Source organism: Eublepharis macularius, chromosome 3 (assembly GCF_028583425.1).
Source record: "Eublepharis macularius isolate TG4126 chromosome 3, MPM_Emac_v1.0, whole genome shotgun sequence".
NCBI classification, from domain to species: domain Eukaryota; kingdom Metazoa; phylum Chordata; class Lepidosauria; order Squamata; family Eublepharidae; genus Eublepharis; species Eublepharis macularius.
This window is the reverse complement of record NC_072792.1, coordinates 97,878,294-97,897,594: the sequence shown is the minus strand read 5'-3', so window position 1 is coordinate 97,897,594 and position 19,301 is coordinate 97,878,294.

Sequence of the window (19,301 nt, the reverse complement as noted above, 5' to 3'; positions counted from 1 at the left end):
AGCTCCATTTTAGTTAACTGGGAGAGTCAAATTGAAAGAGATTTTTTTTCTGCTGCTCAAAGGAACACAGTCTTTTGAACGCAACGTGTCAGTAGCCATGGCATGTATGCAAGCCCAACAATTAAACCAGGCTGTGGCCATGGGGCTAATTCGGCAAGCCACGGACGGGCACTTGCCCCTGGAAATTAAAAGATTGATTATGCCCAAATTGTCACCCATTGAACTGGAGCTTGAATCCTGGTGGTCTCTTGTAAATTCCTCATTCTCACTGACCACCCAGGAGCTTAAATTATTTTTATTAACGGCCAGTGCGCACGAGTCATTCCACGTGTATCCAGTCGTGCCTCTGGGACTCCAAGTCAGCGATACCGAAGTCCTCTACGCCCGCCACCCCGACCATTGGGCTCGCTTCACTCCGACCGGATGGCAGCTCGTCAGCCTCCAAGGGTGCCAGCATCGAGACCAGACCGGCTTCATTTGCCAAGACCAAGCCTTTGCACCGCATCACCCCTGTGTAGCCCCGCAAGTCGACGCCCTCAACGAGTGCTCCTTTGAGGTCGTCCGGGAGAACAGCTCCGCTGTGGTCTACCTTGGGAAAGGATGTGCCTGCGTGCGAACGGCCTGCGACTTTGTGATCCTGAACTCGTTCCAGCTTAAGCCCGTGATCCCGGGAGTCAACCGCTGCTTCTGCAACCTGTCTTCGGTGGCAGCCTGCGACTTCACCTACACGGTACCGGTCTGGACCCAAGAAGAGATCCTGGTGGCACCCTCCATCTATCGCTATGTGAAGCCAGTCTCCCTCGGCATCGGTCTGGAGCTAATCCATGAGCTCCTGACCCACCCCCAGCTCCACCGCACCCTCCAGAGCATCCAGAGGGACGGGGACACCACGGCTTTGGTTGTGTCCCACAACGGCAAGAAGATCTTGGACCTTGCCCAGCGAATTAAGACCACCGGAGAGCACTCGTGGTAGGAAACCCTCTTTGGCTGGAGCCCTACTGCCACTGGAATTTACAATTTGGCTCTGCACCCGATCGTTGTTATTCTGGCCTTCCAAGTTTTGTTGTGTGCCTCACTGCTTTATTTGGGCTGTTGGAGCCGCTGACAGCTCCAGCAACTCCAACTGTCCTACCGTTTGGATCATTACAACCCCGACCTCCTTCTGCCTTAAGGGTTGTTCTTGGCGCCCTCCTTTAACCCTTGTTTATTTGCTTATGTTGTTATGAACTATGATTATGTTTTATTATGTGTACGGATCCTGAACCAGCCCCATGGACGCTCTGCTGCTGGACACCGCTCCAAGGCCCTCTTGTGGACTAGGGGGGGACGTATTTTCCCGCCCCCAGCCCATGGCCCGTCTCCGAACGACCGCCAGCCACCTCCATGAGGACTAGAACTGTGTGCCTGAAGCCCTTCTCACCGCTCACCGACCCTGCTCTGCAGATTGACGCAGACAGCAAGGGGGGGGGGTGGAAGTGTGTTTTGGAACACATGGACTAAAGTTTGCTTGCTCCTGTATATATGCAACCCAGTCCAGCAGCTGTACTGCGGACTGAGCCATCTGTGATCTTTGTTGCTTTATGGTCTTATGAATTTCTTGCCATTGCTTTTTATGAATTTTACTCCCATGAATTTAGCCCCGAACTAGTCCCTCCCTCTATCTACTGCAAGTGCGCCCATGATCTTCCCATGAACTGGGACCCACCCCCTATTAACTTTATCCTTATGAATTTGATTTTAACCTTATGAATTGCCTTTTTAACCTGACTCCCTCCGCCGAGGTAATTCTAGTCTATCTATTATTTTATGAATTGGGTTTTATCCGGGACTTCTCCTGAGCAGTCTCTTTTAAAGGTTATTTTTGATTTTAAACTCTATGAATTTGGTTTTAATCTGGCTGCATGAGTTAGCCTTTTTAATTGCGAAGTTTATTTTTCTGACCCCCTATGAGCCCTTCCGCCGCTTACCCCTCATGAATTGTTTCCACGCTCTTGCTTTTACTACTGCTGCTTTTATCTATGAATTGGTTTTAACTCCCCGAATTATTGTTTTTAATCCTATATATTTATGTATTTATGGTTTTAATCACCCATGAATTGTTCTACCTTCGATGAAGTGGTCTATGCCTTGCTTGCACATTTCACTTTTATCCTGTATGAATTCCTACATTCATGAATCGAACCATGAATTGTCTTTGCTTTTAAATCCTATGCTTATGAATTAATCCATGTATATGAATTGCTCCTGGTTTTTAGTACTTTTAATCCACCATGAATTACGTATGAATTACCTTCATCCATGAATTGATCAATGTACACAAATATGAATTATTGCTATTTATATGCATGAATTGCTCATTGCTGCCTATGAATTGCTGTCTATGTTGACTGTAGCACTTAGCACACCCCCTGGTGTGAACCCAGAGACCTGCAGCCCATTGGCTGATCTAAATTGCACTTATTCGGTTAGGTGGTTCTCCAAACTAAATTTTTGAGTGACGCCTCCCCCTCCTTCCCTTCCCACTCCTCCTTCGCTCGAAGCTTGACCACCGGACATTGCCGACCACCTCGCCTTTGAAGTCAAGTTCGGGGACCGCCGTGCCTGACGTCCCGGAGTCCCCGAGGGGGGGAATTGTTGCCAAGTAGGCCCCCTCCCCTGCTTTAAGGCCTGCCATGAACTGTGTTAAAGTTTCCTGCATTACTGTTTCACTGCTGCACAAAGATTGCTTTGCACGTGTGTGTGTGTTAATACACGTGTCAGTTTCCTGCCTGCGTGTCAATTACCTTGCTGCTGCAATAGACTGTGCAGTTCCCTGACTCCATGTTTGGATAACTGCACAAAGGACTCTATTTCTGGGCAGCTCTGCCCTGACTTGTATCTGGACTTCCTAGTGTATGTTTGGACTGTGTTACAAGTGTGCCCCGTGCCTGCACTGCCATCTGCCATGGACCGTGCCTGTTCCCTGCTTTGGACTGTGTTTTAAAGTGTTGTTCCCCCTGCCTCCATGGAAGCCTGCCTCATATGGACCCAAGCCGCTGCTAGCAGCCGGGCGCCTGCCGGGGAAACCTCCAGCGAGCCTGGCTAGGCGCTCCCTGGTCAGTTCCCTCCTGGAGTCTCCCGCGGGTCGGTCCCCAAGCTTGCCCTCGCTACTGGGCAGCCTGCTATCCAGCCCAGCTATGCCCAGCCGGCATCCATGTTCTTAGGCAACCAGAAGACCCAGAGGAAAAGACTGCTTTGGGAAGCCATTTCGGCGAAGCGGGCACACCACGTCCGCAGCGAGAGTACCTCGCCCCGCTCTGCATATCTTAGGAGCCGCCCAGGAGAAGAACTAAGTGCCGACCATCCCAAGCACTTAGAGAATGCATCTCAAAGAAACCTCCGCATTCCAGAGCTGATGACATCAGGACAAGCCCTGTCCGCTGGAACATCCTTTCAGCCCACTTGGATTTCCCCCTCCCTCTTTTGTCCCCTCTTCCTGAGGTGTCACTTATCACAATCTGATTATTAAAGTGGCCCATCCAAGCCATTCAGTAGCCCATTAGAACCTTTGTTTTAATCTGTGAGAACCACCAAGTACAGCACCAGCCCCAGGGTACGTTTTGGGGTATTTAAGCTGGTCTCTCAGACCGTATGGTGCGCGTGCCATCCTATCCAGAACCCCTCGCTGTCCATCTGTGGTCCCAGTGCTGGCATTGGGCCACCCTCGCTGCTGTGTCTCTGCTTTGCTCCAGGATTGTGAGTATTTCCCTTATCATCGTTGGGAACCTGCTAATGCGAAAGTCTCTACATTTCCTACTCTGTATTTCTTAGGTCTTGTATGTTCTTTGTATGCTTGTGCAAGTTTAGGCTTACGCCACACTAAATACACGTGTTTGGAACCTTATTTGTAGTCTGCCTCTTTTTCACTTGAGTGTCTGGGATCGGGACCTCCGTAGACATAGGTTAAGATCCGCGCTAATTTTAAGTTACAGACTGCTACAGCTAATTCCCCATTATAATAAAGAGCAGTTCTGGTAACAGGCAGAAGTGATCCCATGTTCCTAAGTGCAGTTCTCTGTTCACTGGACCACACTTGCTCTTTTTCAACTTTGTGAGCGCCAAAATACAGTATCTGTTCACTATGCCTTCTGTTATATTATGCCTTCTTAAATAAGAATACAAGGTTTTAAAAATCAACTATACTCAATAAAGTTATAGAGCTAATGACTGAGAAAGATCTTTGCTTAATTACTATGGATCAAACTTGAAGTGCAAGTTTTTAAGGAGTTGGCTCCAAGTTCCCCAGACCCAACTGGGGTTCCTGCAGCCACACAGTAGCTAGGATGAATAGCTGTTAAAAAATAAAGGAGAGCCCAAACAGTCTCATTCAGAATGCCACGGCGAGGGGAAGAAGGGCTCCTGCCTCTCCCCGCAAGCTGTTTCCTGTTTCAAAATAGCACCAGGGGGGGGGGGAGGAAGGGTATCTCCCTGTTTTCACTGCTCCACATGCACAGGATACTCCATGTGGAGCAGCAAAAACAGCGACCCCACCTATTTTGGAAAACGGTGTCATTCTGAATGCAGCTGTTTGGGCTTTCCTTTATTTTTTAACAGCCATTCCCCACAGTTGCTGTAGAGAACCCAAGTTGGGTTTGGGGAACCTGGACCCCACTTTTTAAAAACCTGCACATCTAGCTTTACTAAATCTTGTACCTTAGTTTTTTTCCTTTGGATGGCACAATAACGATGGTTGCCTTGTGAATGCATGTCTTCTTCCTAACAGATTCTACAAACCTATGGAATTCACACTTGTGGGCCGCAACAATGCTGATTCTTTTTATCATCACTTCCCAGCCTGTACTTGTTGCTGCTTGCTTTGTGCTTGCAACCCAATTAACTTTAATGGATAAACATGTTACTTAAACACATCCTTAGAAAAGGCGATTGCACATCCATTTATATTCCTGCACTTCCAAGGTCTAGAATCTTCCTAACACTTAATGTGAACAGGATTAAATTGTAACTACTTTTCAGGAAGTGTAGCCCAAAGTAGTGGATATAGCTTTACAGCACTGATAGTTTCCACAGAGATTATATAATCCTACTGTCATATTAACCTTGTGCAGCTTTTAAAAATCACATAAAGGAGAGCAACATTGCACTGCTGGCCATGCCCCCAGTGCTCAAGCATTCTACTGAATGTCGGCAGAAAACCCTACATGTGTAGGGTTTGGCATATATTATTTCCTAATGGTAGGAAAAGTTTTAAAAACCAGTATACAATTTACTGTATATTATTTTTCATGTCTATTTCAAAAAGATTTTAGCCAAGGAGGTGACATGCAGCAGCAAACCAGTGTATAGCACAGTCATCATGAAGGAGACAAATGCAACAGAACACCCACTTATAAAGGTTAAAAAATCTAGGAAAGCTTTTTGATTCAGTGTTAGATAGCTCCTAGCCACAAATAGGTTGCCATATATGTGGGAAAAGATACAAACCTGTGGAGCAAGTTGCCTCCCCTGGGGTAGAAATTTCAGCGTACCTGAGATAGAAGTCTCAGGAAGCCACAGAAGTAATTCCATTTAAGGCCTTTTGATAAGCTTATACCATTTATTATTTCGAGAAGCTGCTATAGAAGAAGAAAAAATGGCAGACAACCAAATTATCAACAACATCCTGAAGGGAGCTGAGCTAGAAAGAAACAACTATAAAATATTCAATTGAAATAGACACTACTTGGGGAAAAGCTTCTACCACTAGAAATGTGTTGGAGAAATTTTTGCAGTTATTTCATAATGTACACTTGTTTTTATTATGCTCTAAGGAGAAGGAAATAATTACTCATTTCAGATATACACATGCTGCCTGCTTAAACTTACTATTGTCATTATTTAGTGCTGTTGATAAGGAAAACAACAAGGTGGGATGAGTTAGCAACTTCCAGGTGGTAAGTGGAGATCTCCCTGAATTACAACTGATCTCCAGACCACAGAAATCATTTCCCCTGGAGAAAATGGCTGCTTTGTATGGTGGACTCTATGGTATTATACCCTGCTGAGGTCCCACCCCAAACCCTGACCTCTCCAGGTTCCACCTACAAAATCTCCAGGAATTTCCATCCTGGAGCTGGCAACCCTAGACCTTGTACAATGAACTGAATCAATACACTCTACTTTGGGTTGCTGGCTGAGTACTTGTATGACCTCAATAGGTATTTACTCCAGGCATTTGTTCTGGGGCTATATGTAAATGTACCTAATGAAAAGGAACACATGATGGGCAGCGCAATCCTGAGGGCCAGTGAAGCAGAGGTGAGCAGCCACTGACACTGACATTGCACAAAGGAAGCAACAGTGCATGTCCTCTGAAAGGCACAGACAGCATAGTAAGTGTGGCAGTGCCCATAGCAATCCTGGCATCATCAGCTAGTGACACCCCTCTGGGTGCCACACACAGGTCCAGCCAATCATCAGTTTCTGATCCAGCCATTGCCCACTCACCCCAATGCCACTCCAAGGCAGGCAAGAGCTCCAGAGCTGACTTTTGCTCCTGCGAGGGAACAGAGCAACCTAGCTAATGAGCTGCCCCTGAGATTCATCAGTTTGGTTGGAACAACCCTCCAGCCATTGTTCCCATGGCAGCAACTCCCTTACATCTGCCAAGGGGTTTCTTGCCTCTTCACTGGCAAGCTGCACAGCATCTGATGCCCGCAGTGCTGTGGAAGACTGTAGGACCCAGGCCCCCCCCACAACTCTCTAGACCGCCCACCAGCCCATTCCCCATGCATGCAGCCTACAGTAACTGGCACAGTGTGTGTGTGTGAGGTAGGGTTGCCAGCTCTGGGTTTGGAAATTTCTGGAGATTTGGGGAGGTGGAGCCTGGGGACAGTGGGGTTTCAGGAGGGGAGGGGCACCAGCAGGGGATAATGTCATGGTGTCCACCTTCCAAAGCAGCCGTTTTCTCTAGAGGAACTGATCTCTGTTGCCTGGAGATCAGTTGAAATACTGGGAGATCTTCAGCTACCACATGGAGATTGATAACTGTAGTGTGAGGTATAGATGTGGAGACCTAAGTGTGAGGTAAGCCTCTAAGGTGTCACTGGATCCCTACTACGTTTGGCAGCTGAACCAAACAGAAGTCCAGTTGCATCTGAAAGATGAACTGCTGCAATCTCAGCATGGGCATCCCTGAGTTAGGTATCCTCCCTTCTGGACATGTAAAGGGGCAGCCCTAAGGGGAAATCACAGATGGGAGGGTGGGGTAGGGAAAGGTGTGGAACTACTGAAATCCAGCCATATACAAACAGATGAGGACAGAGTTGTTGAACACTTGCACAGGGCCAGTTCCAGGCTATTTTAGGCATTGGGCAACCAGCTTTCCTTTTCCACCATGAGTCCCCACTGGGGAGAAATAAATGAAGTAAATAAATACTTCCAAAGAACATTTAGTGGTAGCTTAGACAAAGCTATAGTGTGACTTGCTCAAGATTACTCAGTGACCCTAGATCAAAGCTGAGTGATGAACTTTTTAAAGCTTAGACTCAAAGGTCCATGTCTAACATTATCATTAAGTGGTTCTCCCACTAATCACTTTTCCATCCCAATATAGCACATGCTGTAGGTAAATCATTGCAAAGGCTGATAATTCATGGGCAGGGCAGTGTTTTGTTACAACATGGAAAAAATGTGACTGAATGCTGTTTGGTTCATTCTTAGAATGTGAAAATTAGATCTCATGGGCCAAGGTAGTTAAGTAGAAAAATAAAATTAAACAGAAGCACTAAAAAGTGCCCAATTTATTAGGGCTAACAAAATCACAGATGGCTTTTGAATTTTATTATCCTCCCATTCAGGATTTCATCATAAATCTGTAATTTAAAATTACCTCAGAATGTAATCTTACACTTGGATAATCCAAAGAAGTACTTGGGATTTTTTATGTACAGGATTGCATCATTAATTTAGTAAAGTTTATAACGGGGGTGGGGGGTGGGGGAGCAGTACGTACAGATTACAATAGAAGGCAACATAATGTTCCTGTGGTTTTCATTAAAATGTGTTCAAATAATAATCCAGCACATTCCAGCCTGCACAGAAATAACACACACAATTAACTGTTTCACATGTTCAAATCTCTCTTGTTTCTAATTTTTTAAATACACTCTCTCTCATACACACTTTTAAAAATTACATATTCACCATCGAATCCTGTGAAGAGTCAGTCATACTCAAGCCATTTATTCAAATGCCAAAATACAAAATTATTACAATACCATTAAATTCAATAATGTTGGTTCTACATGCATAGACACAGTTACAAACACTACTCAAATTTCGTAAGATTTACAATACAGCCATACAGCATAATAATAACCACAGATATATAAATGTACAATTCCTAACTGAAGTTGTAATTGCTGAATGTGTTTCACCAAATTGGTCTCTTCAATGTTTTTATAAATTTATTCACCAGACTCAGAATCCTACTCAGATCTGTTCAATACATCTTACTCCCAGGAGAGTGTCCATAGGATTGTACTGTATAACCGTTAAGGCATTGCTTCCTCAAATTTAGCAAAGTATTATTCTTTTATCTTGGAGAGACATGAATTTAGCTACATTCAATTCAATTCCCATCCATTAGAATCAGTGAAGGAATGAGAATCTGTTTTTAGAAAAGGGAAATAGCTGATTAAAGGAATTAATTTAAGCAATACACTTATTAAATATATTTACAAGTGGGACCTGCAAGGACTTGAGGAGGGCTATTAGTATATAAGATTAAGATTGCTGAGCCATCAGCGGGAGGGGGCAAACTCCTGGAGCGTGCCTGCTACTGGCACGCACCTCAGGAGTGTGCGCTGTGCATGTGCTCCCACTCCTTGCACTGGCCGCGGGAGCATCCCTGCACTCTGATTTGGCCCCAAACCCGCCAAATCGGAGCACGGGAACACTCCCACAGCTGGTGCAATGATGTCACTTCCAGAAGTGACGTAAACATGCACGTGGTGTGATGATGTCACTTCCGGAAGTGATGTAATCATGCCGCCACCGGAGAGGTTCCAGGCCCCTATCCTCCCACTGAGAGGATAAAGGGTCCTGGCAACCCTAGTCATGGGCCACACTGATCACACATGAATCATTCAGGTCTGATGACCCCCTCCCGTACTCACCAGTTGGCTCGTGGGGTACAGGGCTGTCAAAATCTGCTTAAACGCCACCTGGTTGATTGGTCAGCCTACCATGGGCCCAAAATTGCTCAGTGTCATCCTGTTCCCTCCTCGCTCCCACCAGGCACAAATGACACACCAGTTTAGGGCTGAAGGCTAGACTTCTAGAAGTCACTGTTGACAATGAGGGAATCACTGATTTTCCATTTGCGTCTTTGAATCCATGTCTGGAAAAATAGCATATCCTGTTAGCAAGGAAGACTGCTTGTGGTCATCCACGTGAAGTGGATTGATTATTTTTCAAAACTCACAAAATTCTTTGTTCTTGCCATGCAGCTAGATTACTACCACAGTATCATTCCAACCCATCACTTTGAAAAGGTATCATATCAAACTTTCTATCCTAAAGATACCCAGTTGTCCTAAGATTTCATCACCATGAATTGCATGGCTAATTGGTTAAATAAATTCCTTCCCAAGAAGCTTATTAAACCACAATGACAATCTCAAAAATAAGCCCCTTCTTTGAGAGAACATATTTATTCCATTAAGCTTTCTTCTAGTTTTAATAACAGCAGCAACAATAACAACATTCGATTTATATACTGCCCTTCAGGACAAGTTAACACCCACTCAGAGTGGTTTACAAAGTGTGTTATTATTATCCTCACAACTATTACAGCTCTGAAAGAGCTGTGACTATAGTTGCCAGGTCCCCTTACCCTCCAGGTGATAGGTGGGAGACCTGGCATTCACCTTGTAAGTTGTCTTTATGTGCGCGCTTTGTGCACGCGCACTCCTGGGCTGCACAATGGCATCACTTCTGGGAAGTGATGTAATCACACAGGCCTCGTGCTGCCCTCAGGAGCACACCCACGCTCTGCAATGAGCCGAACTGGGCCTGTTTAAGGCTGAAATTGGCCTGTGGAGCACAGGAGTGCTGCCAGGGTGGCACAACAGGCCGTGGAGTGCTTCTGTGCTTCCCAGTGGGCTGATTTCAGCCCCAAATGGGCCTGATTCATCCCGCTGTGGAGTGCGGGAGCGCTGCTGGGAGGGTTCTGGTGAGCTCCTGCACTTCACAGCAGGCCAATTTAGGCCCCAAATGGGCCTGATTTAGCCAGTTTGGGGCTCAAATAGGCCCACTGTGGAGCGTGGGAGTGTGTCGTGCCGCCCAGGAGACACCCCGGGAGGTTCGTTTCCCCTGCCTTTTCTCCCGCCAGCCAGGTAAGCAGGGGTGGAGGGTGGGAGCGGAGGATTCCCCACCCCTGGCGGGGGACTGTCAACCTTAGCTGTGACCAGGGCATTTTTTCTGGGAAAAGAGGTGGTGGAACTCAGTGGTGGAACTCAGGACCACACAACGACGTCACTTTGGGTCAGTGGAACAAGGGGGGGAGTTTTTAAAAGTTTAAATCGCCCTCGTCAAAAATGGTCACATGGCCGGTGGCCCCGCTCCCTGATCTCCAGACAGAGGGGAGTTTAGATTGTCCTCTGCGCCGCATGGTGTGGAGGGCAATCTAAACTCCCCTCTGTCTGGAGATCAGGGGGTGGGGCCACCAACCATGTGACCATTTTCAAGAGGTGCTGGAACTCCGTTCCACCGCATTCCAGCTGAAAAAAAGCCCTGGCTGTGACTGACCCAAGTTCACTCAGCTGGCTTCAAGTGGAGGAGTGGAGAATCAAAACTGGCTCTCCAGATTAAGAGTCCTACCACTCTTAACCACTATGCAAAACTACCTCTCTTTTAAGGATAACCTGCTGGCTCAGTGATTTTAAATGACAATCATAATCTGCCAGTTGTTATTCCTTTATTTTATCCCCACATGTATTATCTATGGATGCTTTATAGTACTAGGCCTTGGGCTATGTTTGTGTTACAATCTGGAATAAAAAATGTTTAATAATTTTTTTAAAATGTACTAAAAAGCTGGTAACTGTAACAACAAAAGAAAAAATGGCACAGTTGTTTACAAAACTTCTCTGGATGATATCTTAGAAAGAAAATCCACTTTAGATGTTGGTGATGCTTAGAGAAAAGATTTTTGTTTGAAATGTCTTCCTAACTTTTATTGCAGTTTATTGACTGTTCATCAATTTTCAGAGCTGTTGTTAATAATTTTGTGCACTTAGAATTCAATGTTAGGACAGCACGGATAGTTCTCATTAATAGTTGCTGACTACCAGAAAGCTTTCTTGCACAAGTCCCACAACCATGAATGGGAGCTCCACAAGATCTCAATGGGGATTGTGCAAGAAAACTTACTGATAGATTGTGCCATCAAAATGTTTGGGCTGACCTTAGGGTTGCCAGCTTCAAGTTGGGAAATTCCTGGAGATCTGGGGGGTGAAACCTGGAGAAACCTGGAGAAAGTGGAGTTTGGGGAGGGAAATGACCTTGGCATAGCATAATTCCATAGAGTCCACCCCAAAAGTAGCCATTTTCTCCAGGTGAACTGATCTCTGTGGCTTGGAGACCAGTTGTAATTCCAGGAGATCTCCAGCCACTACCTGGAGCCTGGTAACCCTAGCTGACCTTGTGTGTGTGCCCATCTGAATAGGATCTTCTGCAGATATGCTTCAAATGGGCAAAATCAACAGCTGCCCATACCTATACATTCTCTCTAGTGGCTTCCACCTTATAGAATGGCCAGCTTAAGAAGCCAGGAAAGTGTTAGAAGAAGAGACTGGTGATGTCTCTTGTTCAGGCCTTTAGGACTGCCAGCATAGAACAAGGAAGCCAACAACAATAGAGTTGTTCCCTGCATGCACCAGGAGATGTCCTACTTTCAATCTAAAGCCATCCTAGCTAGTTAGATCAGTTACTAGTTCTTTCTCTCCATTAAACTTATGTAGATATATTTCTTTAGATAAACAGTTATTGGTTCTCTAACTTGGATTAGAGCTTTCTGTATGCAGTTTGTTCAGTGCCTTAACTAAAACCCAGTAATGGTTATGGGCCCAGCCTCACCAAGGGAATGATGGGGGAGGGGGAAAAGAATGGTGGACTACCACTGGGGGTAGGGTGGGGCAAACAGGTGTGGCCACACCTGGCCAAAGTGGTGGTATTGGCTCTGGGAGCGGGCTCGTGGGAAGCAGGGTGAAGTTGGCTCTAAGGAGGAGGGTTATATAAAGAGGGCTCCAGACCCAGGCTGGGGAGGAGAGTAGAGGTGAGGTCTATCCCTGATGCTAAGGGACAGACCACTTGGTGAAGCAAAGCAAAGGAAGTGAAGCCTGCTCAATAGTGTGCCCATACTTTCTGAGGCCTTCAGGGGGAGCCCTACAGGGTCGCAGGGCATTCCACTGGGGAGGCCGACCAGGTGGCCATCGCCAGGAACGCAGGATGGACCCGCTCGACACTCCCCTTTTGGAGTTGGACCCGTCTCCACCCACAGGGAGCGCTAGGAATCGTGACGACATGGTGGAGAATGCGGGCATTGAAAACGCTGTAAAACACCCTCTACCCTGCCTGCCCACGCTACCCGGGTGGTCACGGACTCGTCCCGTTATACGGCCAGCGACCCTGCAGGTTCGCACATCTAGCCAAGAGCAACTGTCCCACCCCAGCAGTGAAATGGACCCAGCCGCCTCCCATCCAATGGGGGCTGCTGGCCCGAGCCCTGCAGCGCCCACCATAGACCTGGCTGAGCTGAGCCAATGGATGGCCAAACAGCAAATCCGCCTTCTTCGTGACCTAACCACTTAACAAGAGGAGCCCCAAATGTCATTGCTCAGGGGACTGTGCCAGGCCTTGGGAGGTACGTTTAGTAGAGCCAACACCGGGGGGGGGGCTCCCCACCGGGACTCTCAGGGGAGCCCCATTCCAGATCCAGACCGCAGATCCAAGGGATCCCAGCTGAGATCTGGGAGCAGGTGGCCAGACCAGGGAAACCGCCAGCCAGCCTGCCGAACCACCTAAACCTAGTCGGGCACGACTCAGGGCCAAGGACTCTACCGGGACACACCCCAGTCTGCCCTCGGACTGGGCATCGGGGCTGCCCCATGAAGGGCCATGGATGTGGATCCCAGCAGGCATCAGCCGTGATCCTGCCCCCCAAACGAGTAGAGACAGAGAAGATCTGGCCCGTGCTTGAAGTGCAGACAACAGGGACACTTCATGCGGGACTGTCCCCTCATGGAATGTGATGCGGGTTGGGAGGAAGCCCTACCCATAATGGTGCGACCTCCCAGACCCCCACCGCTGTTGATAGTAGTGGAAGTGGCAGGGTGTAGATTGTCCGCCCTTCTGGACAGCGGCAGCTTGGTGTCAATGATCTGCACTCAGCTGCTGCCCACCAACTTACCCACCATCTGCACTCGGCTGCTGCCCACCAACTTACCTGTCATTCGCACTGCCACAATGGCTTGCTTCCATGGGCACTTGGAAACCTATCCTGTGGTCAGAGCCCCCCTGCAGTGTCAAGGGCAGACATGGGAAGTGGAGCTGGCGTGAGTCATCGCCTTGCCCTACCCTATCCTCTTGGGACAGGATGCACCATGCTTCCACCAACACCTGCAGGTGGTCGGCACTCCAACAGAGGCCCTACCCCTGGAAGAGCGGGAAATGAGGTTCGGCAACTTCTAGTGCCCTGAGAATACCAAGGTGCCGTCCTAAACTACGCCCATGACCACAGGGCACCAAGGGCCAAATAACATGCTGGCCTGCATGTTGGCTAGATTCTTCTGGCCCTCCATAGCCCAAGACGTAAAGACCCATTGTCGGACGTGTGCCACCTGTCAGCTAGCCTCAGGATGACCACCCCCGCGGGCCCCTCTGGTATCCCTCCCCATAATCCACATGCCCTTTGAGAGGGTGGCTATGGACTTACCCCGAATGGCCCAGAGCTGCTGGTTCCTTCTAGTCCTAATGGACTATGCTTCACGGTACCCTGAAGCTATGCCCTTGCGGACGATGCAGGCGCCTGGGGTGACTCAAGCCCTCATCAGGTTCTTTGCCCAGGTGGACCTCCCACGGGAGATAATCACAGACTGCAGGACCCCTTTTACTGTGAAAGTAACCTGTACCCTGGGAATACATCATATATTCACCTCGATCCACCCCTCCCCCAGACAGACGGGCTGGTAGAACGCTTTAAACAGACCCTGAAGCTTATGTTGAGGACATTGGCTCACGACCGTCCTGCCCAACAGGATCAGTTTGTGGACCCCCTGCTCTTCGCAGTACGGGAAACACCCCAGGCATCAACAGGGTTCGTGCCCTTTGAGCTGATATACAGCCATCGCCCTTGGGGGATACTAGAGGTGATGGAAGGCCAGTGGGTCCCACCCTGGGAAGACCCTGGATGCCCGGCTCCTGAATATGTCCAGGATCTCGAGGAGCTTTTAGAGATGGCACGGGCGCCAGCCAGGAAGAACCTAGATGCCGCCAGGAAGCCCAAATGGCCCGCTACGACCATGGGACTTGGCTGCATTTCTTCCAGGTAGGAGATAAGGTCCTAGTTGACTGGCGGATCTTCGGTCCTGGGAGACGGGGTGATCCCTGGCAGGGGCCCTTCGAAGTCGTGAAAGTGCTAGGGTCGCACTTGTATGAAGTACAGTGTGGGACAACACCTCGACAAATCAAACATCTCCACGTAAACAATCTAAAGGAGTGGTGAGAGCGTGTTGTTACCAACTGCCAACTGGCCGAGACCCCCTTGAGCCACAGGATGGTGAACTCCCCTGGATGACACGCACCCCAGAGGGATACACCCCAAGGATCAACGAGGAGTTGGACTCTGTACAGCAAGAACAGCTCCACGGGCTTCTCTGTGACTTACCAGGGTGCTTCTCCACCCACCTGGGGCACACCACCCGCATGCAGCATGCCATCCCCACGACTCCTGGACAGGTAGCGCAAATGGCTTCAAAGTCATGGAAAGCGCATACCCTACCACAAATTGTGTTAGTCTTATAGGTGCTACTGGACTCTTGCTTTTTTCTACTACTACAGATAAACACGGCTACCCATTTTTATCTATCAACACAGGCCCCAGAGCGTAACGACAGTCCTGGGAGAAGAATCAGTGGTCTGGGACTGGAATGGCAGTGGGTGTGGAATGACAGGGGGTGTCATTCCAGTCCTAGAGCCCTGATCCTATTCCCAGGAGCAGTTGTTCTATTCTTAGACCTGTCATTCCAGGCCCTGAGCACAGGTTCTGTTCCTAGAGACTGTCATTCCACTCTGGGGCTGTCATTCCAGTCCAAGAACACTTCTGCTACTCCCACATTCCATTGTGGTGCCTGTAATTCCACTCCAAGAATGCTTCTACTACTAGCCTACTATTCCCAGGGGCTGTCATTCCACTGTGTAACCTGTCATTCCTTCCCAGAGCACAGATTCTGCTCTGAGGGGCTGTTATTGCACTCTTGGAGTTGTCATTCCAGTCCCAGAACTCTTCTTCTACTCCCAGGGGCTGTCATTACACTGCACTCTGGGGGCTATCCTTCCAGTCCCAGAGCACTGAGCCTATTCCAAGGACTGTCATTCCACGCTGAAACCTGTCCTTCTGGTCCTGGAGCACAGTCACTGCACTCTGGGGGCTGTCATTCCACTCCCAGAGTATTCTATCTGGTCCCAGAGACCTTTATGGAAAATCTATTCCACATTTTCTTTGCAACTTTTTTTGTGTTGTGATGCATTTCAATGGAGCCCAGGCAAGTAAACTGGCATCCCTGGCTTCCATTATCTCCAATGGGCCATCAAGCCTCTCCTATTATTTCCAACGGGCAATCCTCCTGTCATTCCTTTTAGCACATGGGGGGGGGGAGAAAGGAGGGAGGAAAGGGGACAAAAGGTCAGATGGGAGCTCGCTGCTCCCCAGCCAGCTAGAATCTCTCTTCCTTGTTCCACGTGGAAGCTTCACCCAAGGCTTAAATTGAGAGGGGAGGGGAGGAGAGGGAAAATGACAGAGAGAGAAATGTCCCCGCTGATTCGCTAGGTCCTTCCTGCTTCTTCCTCTCCCTTCCCCTTTGCTTTCTTCTGTCATTATTCCGTTTCATCCTCCCCCCTAGTCTACCAAAAGAAACATCATTTTTCCTCCACTCCTTTCCAGTTTGTGAAGCGACAGGCAGAAGATAGGGGGGAATGCTTGGCATGCATGTGTCCTCCCAGCCCTCGTGCTCAGTTGCTCCACAGCGCGCACCCCCACCCCCTAGAGTCCCGTCCGGCGCCTCTGCGCTTGAGGCAATTGCCCGACTTGCCTCCATTGACGCGCCACCCCTGGGGCTCTGCTGTAAGGAAAAGGTTCAGAGATGTTTTGGTAAAGGAACAGGGACTGTAGACAATACTACTGGGTAGGGTTGTCAGGTATCCAGTTTTCAACTGGACAGGCCACTATTTTCCCTTTCTGTCCAGTAAAAAAGCTGAGAAAATACTGGACATGTAAATGGCTTGCTAAAGTGGTGACACCCCCATCAGCTTGTTTTCCACAGCAGCCAGCAAGGTTTGAAAGTGGCCAGGCAGGACACTCCTGAAGAAGGCCTATTGGGTTGACTGAAGCAAGCTGGAAAGAGACTTTCATGGCCAACCAATCAGCTTCCAGTGCTGGTTCCAGCTGACAGTGGGGGCAGATGGTGGCAGGACTGAATCTTCTAAATAAAAGTGAAAAAGAGATGGGGGGAGTCATGGTGGGAAAAAGGCTGGAGAGTTTGGAGAAAGTGACTTCCTTGGAAGGTGGTTTGTGGACACAGTCTCTTCTTTGCATTTTTATTTTTGGCACAGCCCTGATGGCTGCAGACACTACTGCTATTAAGTACTTTAAGGCTTCTAGACTATGCACATTTACTCACAAGTAAGTGTCATTGAGGTTTCTTCTGTCTGAATAAACATGGTTAGGATTCCATGGTAATTCTCCTAGTAATTACAGTGGAGGAGTTCTGCACAGGGCTTTTTTTGTGGTGGAATTCACATGTACTGAGTACCAGTGCCTTTCTGGGGGCTCTCTCAAGTCTTGAGGTGGGAATTGGTAGAAATCAATGCAACCTTCTGTATGAATACCACCACTGTTTTTTAAAACAAAAAACGACTGGTTAAGCATATGCTGTTTCCCTTTCAGGACACTGTGGATTTTATAAAGCTTTGAATGGATTGTCTGTGTTATTATGCCCCTTTTATACTGTGTAAAATATAATTTGCTAGACTATTTGTTCAATCCTATGCAGATTAGCTCCTTTCTAATTATTCATTGATTTCAATGGGCTTAGACTGAAGTAACTGCATAGGGTTGAAATGTACATTATGATAAATAAAACCATAATGTTAGAAATATTTAATTTTTAAAATTTAAAAATGTGTAACTACAAAGCTACAACAGGCTTTAAGGTGTCACAGAACTCTCTGGTGTAGTTTTCACAGATAGTGATAAATCGGGGTCTGGACAATATCACTTTCAGATTCAAAATACATCACTCATTTTTGTAAATGAACAACAAACAGAGAGACCCAGTTTGGTGTAGTATTTAGATTACTGTAGTAGGTGGTTCAAAGTCCTCCTCTGCCACTGAAACTTGCTGGGTGATCTTGGGCCAATCATACACTTTCAGCTGAGCCTGCCTCACAGGATTGTTATAAGGATAAAATGGAGAATGATGTAAATTGGGGCATAAATTAAATGGGATATAAATGGAATTTTAAAAGCCCTTTTCCAGATAGAAAACTAGATGTCATGAAGACCTCCAGCTTAGTCTTTTCCCCGGCATGCTCGTTTTCTCTGCATGCTGTGTGTAAAGATCTCTGCGCAGCTGCTCATGCCATGTTATGCCCCCCCCCCCGAGACTGAATAAAGCTCGGGGGAGGGGGAGCTGAAAGAGACTGAGGGTCAAACCATACAAGACAAAATACACTTGAATTACACTCGAATACACTTGAATTACAAAATACACTTGAATTACCTGTGTAATTTGAGTGTATTTTGTCTTGTGTGGTGAGACCCTGAGAGAGACTGATGTGAACCAGCAGATGTGGCAAAACATGGCGGAACAATAAAATATATGTTTACATTTTATTACTTGTCCCCTGGTGACCATAATATGATCAGGAATTCAATGGTTTTGCTTTTGAGAAGATATAAAATAGCAGCATAAAGAAAACTAAACCTATTTTTAGCTTTGTTGGTCAAATTTCTACCTGCTGCACAACCATTTTAAACCCAGAAAACCCTGTATGTATTTGTATGTATTACACAGGGTGTGTGGTATATTAGCATGTAAGACGAGGATTGGGTAGATTGTGGTTAGGGTGGCAAGTGCCTAGAGAAAAATGTCGTCCCATTAATGGAGGCTTAATAGGATCTTATTTACCTCCATGCCCTTAAAACCTTAACAGCTTATTTGCACACATAAGCCTTTACTAAAGAGACAGAACATTTTTTAAAATCCTTTTTTATTGCTCGTCAACAAATTTTTATCAAGTGTGTCCAGCATTTTTGTTGAAACCATTTGGCAGCTCTATTGGGTACTGTCTGTAGATGCAGGTATGATTTTATTGAGTAGTTTCTGTGTCATTGAATAGGTCAATGAAATTACTTATGCTTTGTTTCAGTGATGTTTCATTGCTGTATTACTGTATTTGAACTGTGTGCTTTTCAAATTTCAGTCACACATAGTATATTGTACTGTTTATTGAATGTCCCAGCTTTTATGTGTACTTACACTGCGTAATCTGCCCTGAGTCTCAGTAAGAAAGATGAACTGTAAATAAATAAATAAATAAAATAAATAAAGCCCCACTGTACTATCTATCACTTATCCATACCTTTCCTTGTGTCAGCAGTGCACGCCTCCAGGCTAAAAAATGTGCAAATTTTATAAAACTTATCTAGCAAGTCTAAAAAATAAAGATTTTTTTAAAAATCTTTTTTAATTGGCAGTATAAAAATGTATTTGTGTTTTTTTTATCAGTGTGATTTGAATATAAAATTTGGGTTTCCTTAATGTACAAGTTATATTTTTGGTACAGAAAGTCTGCAATTTTATAAGTTGTTGCCTGTTGGAGGTGTTTATGCACAGCACCTGAGGCATGGAGATTTGTACAGATGGGTTAAAAGCAGAGAAGGGACATATTAATCTTCATCCACTTGGGGATTGCCTAGAAACCACAACATGTGCTTAGAATACTATATTCTTTCTGACTGGCAAAATGGCTCAGGTGAATTT